The sequence below is a fragment of the Micromys minutus genome, assembly GCF_963924665.1.
Source record: "Micromys minutus genome assembly, chromosome: 2".
NCBI classification, from domain to species: domain Eukaryota; kingdom Metazoa; phylum Chordata; class Mammalia; order Rodentia; family Muridae; genus Micromys; species Micromys minutus.
In genome coordinates this window covers 46399148-46405048 of record NC_137971.1, presented here as the reverse complement: position 1 = coordinate 46405048, position 5901 = coordinate 46399148, and the positions used below count along the sequence as shown (strand labels likewise).

Genomic DNA, 5901 nt, shown 5'->3' with positions numbered 1-5901 from the left:
GGTAGAATTTTTGGAATCACTTAAATATACTATCATGTCATCATCACATAGTAATATTTTGATTTTTTCTTTCTGATTTATATCTATTTGACTTCCTTTTTTTGTCTAATTGGTCTGCCAGGAATTACAGTACTGTATTGAATAGGTAGGGAGAAAGTAGACAGTCTTGTCAAGTCCCTGATTTTAGTGGGATTGCTTCAAGTTTCTCACTATTTAGTTTTATGTTGGCTACCAGTTGGCTGTATATTTGTTTTTACTATGTTTAGGTGTGGACCTTGGATTCTTGACTTTTAACATGAAGGAGTATTAATTTTGTCAAATGCTTTCTCAGCTTCTGCTGAGATGATCATGTGTTTTTTTTCTTTGAGTTATTTTATTTGATGGATTGTGTTGATGGATTTTCATATATTGAACTATCACTGACTCCCTGGAATGAAGCTTACCTGATCATGGTGAAAGATTGTTTTCACATGTTCTTAGATTTGGTTTGCAAAAAATTTATTGAGTATTTTTGCATCAATGTTTATTAGAGAAATTGGTCTGAAGTTCTCTTTCTTTGTAGGTTCTTTATGTGGTTTAGGTATGAGCATAATTGTAGCTCAGAAGAACTAGTTGCATAGTGTTTCTTCTGTTTCTATTTTGTGAAATAATTCGGAGAATATTGGCGTTAGGTTTTCTATGAAAGTCTGACAGAAATTTGCACTGAATCCATCTGGTCCTGGGCTTTTATTTTGTTTTGGGGGTCTTTGATGACTGCTTATCTTTCTTTAGGTATTATGGGACAGGTTAGGTGGTTTAACTGATTCTGATTTAACTCTGGTATCTGGTATGTGTCTAGAAATTTGTCGATTTCCTCAGCTTTTCCAGTTTTGTTGAGTATTGGTTTTTGTAATAGAATCTGATGAATTCTTGAATTTCTTCAGTTTCTTTTGTTATGTCTCCCCTTTCATTTCTGATTTTGTTAATTTGGATACTCTCTCTGTGCCCACAAGGTAGTTGGCTAAGGGTTTATCGATCTTGTTGATTTTCTCAAAGAACCAGCTCCTCATTTTGTTGATTCTTTGTATGTTTTTTTTTTTTTTTTTTTTTGTCGTCTTTGTTATTAAAGACCAGCCTTAGTTCACAGTGATCTGATAGGATTCATCAGAGTATTTCAATCTTCTTATATCTGTTGAGGTTTGTTTTATGACCGACTATATGGCCAATTTTGGAGAAGGTACTGTGAGGTTCTGAGAAGGTGTATTCTTTTGTTTTAGGATGAAAAGTTCTGTAGATGTCTTTTAATCCTAAGATACAATTTCCACAAACAATTTAAATAACATATTTTTGGGTACTAGAACATGAATTCATGTGGAGTTCTCTTCATTTGATGTATTACTCCAAGTGTTTTAAGAGATGTAGGTTTAAATATGTGTGCACATTCTGTATTTTACTGAGGTTTGGAGATAAAGTATTTTAAATGAATGGATATTTCTGTGTGTCCAGGTTATTTTATAGAAACAATTTTTGCTTTATATGATTCAGAAGGAAAATTAGGCTGAGTATCATTGAAATAGAGTTTTTAAAAAAGGACTTATCTTCTTTGCACGTGACTACTTCATATGTGCTATTCTAAAAGTGTCCTGGAAATTCATGTTTTTCACGTATTAATTCTGCAAATACTTCTTAGTACTCAGTGATGCTCATTTATGCTTAATGTATTTGCATCATCTCTTGTCACTCACAGTCTGTTGAATCACCCCATTCACACTGAACCCCTGATGCTCTTCTCAGCTGTAAACATGTCACTACTTCAGGGTACTTGAGTTTGCTGTTCCCAAGCATGGACATTGCCTTCACTACACTCAGTTCTCTGCTTAAACAGGTAAAGCCATTTTGAGAGTCTTCCATGAGTCCCTTATAAGACAGTCCCTTTCCTTCCCATTTACACTGTCCCTCCACTGTGCCCTGTCATCAAGTGCTGATCAGCACCTCAGCTGGGTCTAAATATAAGTAAGAGCAGTAGATTGATTACACACTACTGTTTGGGACCTGAATAGAATTTTGGCCCATCATAAATTATTCATATTTATTTGATAAATAATTAAAAATTAGTAAAGTTCAGTCCAGATGTGTAATAAAATGTCTGAGCCACTAATGAAGTAATGATTAACAGCCTAAAATGTATAAGGTTTTATTCAAGATTTGTAGTGTATTTGAAAAGGTACAGACTTGGGTCTCAGTTACCTCTCGCAGGATATTTTTTTTCCATCCACTTGCCTGAAAAACTCAGGATGTCCTTGTTCTTGATGGCTGAGAAGTATTCTATTGTGCATATGAACCACATTTTCTGTATCCATTCTTCTGTGTTGGGACATCTGGGCTGTTTCCTGCTTCTGGCTATCACAAACAAGGCTGCTATGAACATAGTGGAACACATGCCTCTGTGGGGCCTAGTGGGGAATCTTTTGGGTATATTCCCAATAGCGGAATTGCTGGGACTTTAGGTAGATCTATTTCCCGTTTTTTGAGTAACCTTCAAACTAATTTCCAGAGTTGTACCAGTTTGCAATTCCACCAAAAATGGAGGAGTTCCTTTTTCTCCACATCCTTGCCAACCTGTGTTGTCATCTGAGGTTTTGATCTTAACCATTCTGATTGGTGTAAGGTGGAATTTCAACATTGCTTGATTTACTTACTAATATGTGGATAATAGCCTAAAACAAAAGTACAGAATACCCAAGATACAGTCCACAGAACTAAAAAGTCCGATAAGCCCAAGTGAGGATGCCATAGTCTCACAAGGGGTGGGAGGAAGAAAGCAACCACAAAGAGAGAGAGGGAAGGACCTGGGAGGGAAATGGGACCTAGGTGGGAGGAGAGGGGAACATGATTTGGTATTGAATGGGGAAGAAGACTGAAGCTCTGAGGGAAAACAGAATGAATGGAAACAGGAAACCTCAGGAGGTAGGAGGTGTGGAGGACCCTCCAATATGCACCAGAGACCTGGGAAAGAGAGACTCCCGGGATTCTAAATAGGGAAATTTAGGATGCCCTGCAGTGAGGGGGGGGAGCTTGTAGAGTCCATTCATTCCAGCATAAAGACAAAGCATCAAGTGAGGGATGGGGTTACCATCCTATAGTTGAAACTCTGACCCATAATTGTTTCTATCTGAAAGAACTGCAGGGATAAAAAAGGAGAAAAGCCCAAGGAAAAAAAGGTACAGGAAAAGGGCTAAATGGGGATCCAGCTCAATGAGAAGTCAATGGTTTGAAACCATTACTGAGACTATGGAGAGCTCACCAAAAGGGTCCTACCATGACTGCTCACCAAAAAAAAACAGCAAGCAACTGAAAGAGTCAGACGCAGATATGTGCACCCAACCAGTGAACAAAAGCTGCTGACCCCTTGGTTGAATTAGGGAAAAGCTGGAGGAAGCTGAGGAGAAGGGTGACCCTGTGAGAGGACAGCAGTCTCAATTAACCTGGACCTTGAGGTCTCTCAGACACTGGATCACCAACCAGGCAGCATACACCAGCTGATAGAAGCCCACAATACATATACAGCAGAGGACTCTTGGTTTCAGTCAGAGAAGATGCACCTATCAATCAAGATGTTAGAGGCTCTAGGGAGTTTAGAGGTCTGCTGGAGTAGGTAGGTGGCTTGGGGACATTCTTGTGGAGATGGGCCAGGTGTACAGGGTTTGGGGAAGGAGGTATTGGATGTGGAATAGTAGGAGGGTGGACAGGTGGGGGATAAAATTGTGAGTGTAAAATGAAATAAAATAATAAAAAATTATTTTTGTGCTGAAGGTAAAAAAATGGAAAAAAAACAAAATAGCTTTTCAGATATGGTTTAAAAAAGGTACAGACAATTTTGTAATTCTGCATTTTAATTTGTATTCTCAGTCAGCAATGGTAAACTCCATTTCTGTACTACTTGGGTTATTTTTGAAAAGTTTCTTTTCAATTGAATCATCTCATCATTTTTTAACCTTTAAAATGGGAAACAAAGATGATTTCTGTCTGCCACTTGTAGATAAAAACCAGCTATCTGGGGCTGGATAGATGGCTTATCCATAAGAGCATTGTCTGCTCTTCCAGTGGTCCTAAGTTCACATGGTGGCTCTCAACCATCTGTAATTTGATTTGATGCCCTCTTCTGGTGTGTCTGAAGATAGTGACCGTGTACTTATATACATAAAATTCATATACAGATACATAAAATTCATATATACATACATAAAAGAAATAAACCTTAAAAAAAAAAAACAGCTATCATAAAGCCATTGTCCCTGCTGGTGCTAAGGGATCTGAGGTGGGAGGGGGTCTGGATGCTGGAGCAAAATCTCGAAAGAAGAGCCAGTTGCTGTGGTAGAGCCCTCTGGGTCTGTGCAAGTGTGTGAAAGGTTGTGAGCCACTGCCAGAGCTGATGGTTTGCCAAGCCATTAGTGCTACTGGCCCAGAGTCCTGTTGCCATCATATCCTGATACCTGCGCGCGAGCACACACACACACACACACACACACACACACACCTGAACACATCTCTGTTTGTTAGAAACGTGGCAGACAACACAAGGACTAAAGATTTATGTTGGGAATTTAGTCATTATGGTCCAATAGTAGATGTTTATGTTCCACTTGATTTCTACACTTGACATCCAAGGAGATTTGCATATGTTCAATTTGAGGATGTTTGTGATGCTGAAGATGCTTTACATAATTTGGATAGAAAATGGATTTGTGGGAGTCAAATTGAAATACAGTTCACACAGGGGGATCGAAAAACACCAAATTAAATGCATGCCAAAGAAGAGAGGAATATATACAGCTTTTCACGATATGACGATTATGACCATTATCGATGTTCTTGAAGCCGAAGTTATGAGAGAAGAAGATTAAGGAGTCGCTCTTTTGATTATAAGTATAGAAGATCTTACAGTCCTTGAAAGTATGTTTTTTAGCAGTAGACTGACTGGAAGACCATGGCATAATGGAAGCCATTCTTACAATGATAGATTCAAACACTAAAATCAATCTTTTTCAAGATCCAAATCCATTCAAGATCACAGTCCAAATCCCAGCCCAAGAAAGAAATGAAAGCTAAATTATGTTCTAGGTCTTCATCTCACACCAAAATTAGAGGCAGCACTAAAACATATTCCAAAACACATTATAAGTCTGGCTCAAGATATGAAAAAGAATCAAGGAAAAAAGAACCACCTAGATCCAAATCTCAATCAAGATCACAGTCTAGGTCTAAATCAAATCTAGATCAAGATCTTAGACTAGCATCATAGAACAGACCTTCAATCACACCTGAAGTGAGCTACAGGAAAGATGGAGGAGTTTCCATGTTCTATGACCTCCTACACCCTGGGTCCCCTTGACCAGAGGTATAGTTGGGAGCATCTTCAAGATGAAACCACACCCAGACCTCAAGGCACAAAAGATCATGGCCACAAGACTCAAACTAAAGGAGGAGCACGTTAAGGCTTGGTTCATTCAGTGACCCTTGGAACAGGAGAATTGCCCTCCCTTGGCCAGGCTGCAGCAGACTGCCCTGCATGATACCTCTTCTTCCCACAAAGCCCTCTGCTGCCAGCCACCAACCTGGAAGTACAGGCTCTTTCTCATCAATCCCTCTGAATCCTCAACCAGCTGTAAGCACAGTTGCTGATCCTCCTTCCCCCCAAACTCTGTAAGGCCACTCCAACATGTAGCAGAAAAACTGCTTTCCCCAACTCCCTTCCCTTTCAGACTCCTGACTGCACCAAACTCATCAAATTGGTGGATGCATTCCAGAAACCTTGGGTTCCATATTTGAATACCTGGGTGCCAGAAAAGATGGCATTGGAAATGGTATGCTAGATGCTGAGTCTCCAACTGGGCCTCCACTAGAACCTGCAGGTTCACACCC

At 39.4% G+C, this 5901-nt stretch overlaps 2 pseudogenes across 2 annotated transcripts; both read left to right on the top strand.

The window, feature by feature from the left end:
• The first annotated feature begins 4411 nt into the window (after positions 1 to 4411).
• On the top strand, positions 4412 to 5281 carry LOC308417552 (annotated as a pseudogene). The gene has a single exon. The product of its transcript is annotated as an uncharacterized misc_RNA (transcript).
• Positions 5282 to 5321: 40 nt separating this feature from the next.
• LOC308416863 (homeobox protein Crxos-like) lies at positions 5322 to 5661 on the top strand (annotated as a pseudogene). The gene has a single exon. The product of its transcript is annotated as a homeobox protein Crxos-like (transcript).
• The last annotated feature ends 240 nt before the right edge of the window (positions 5662 to 5901 follow it).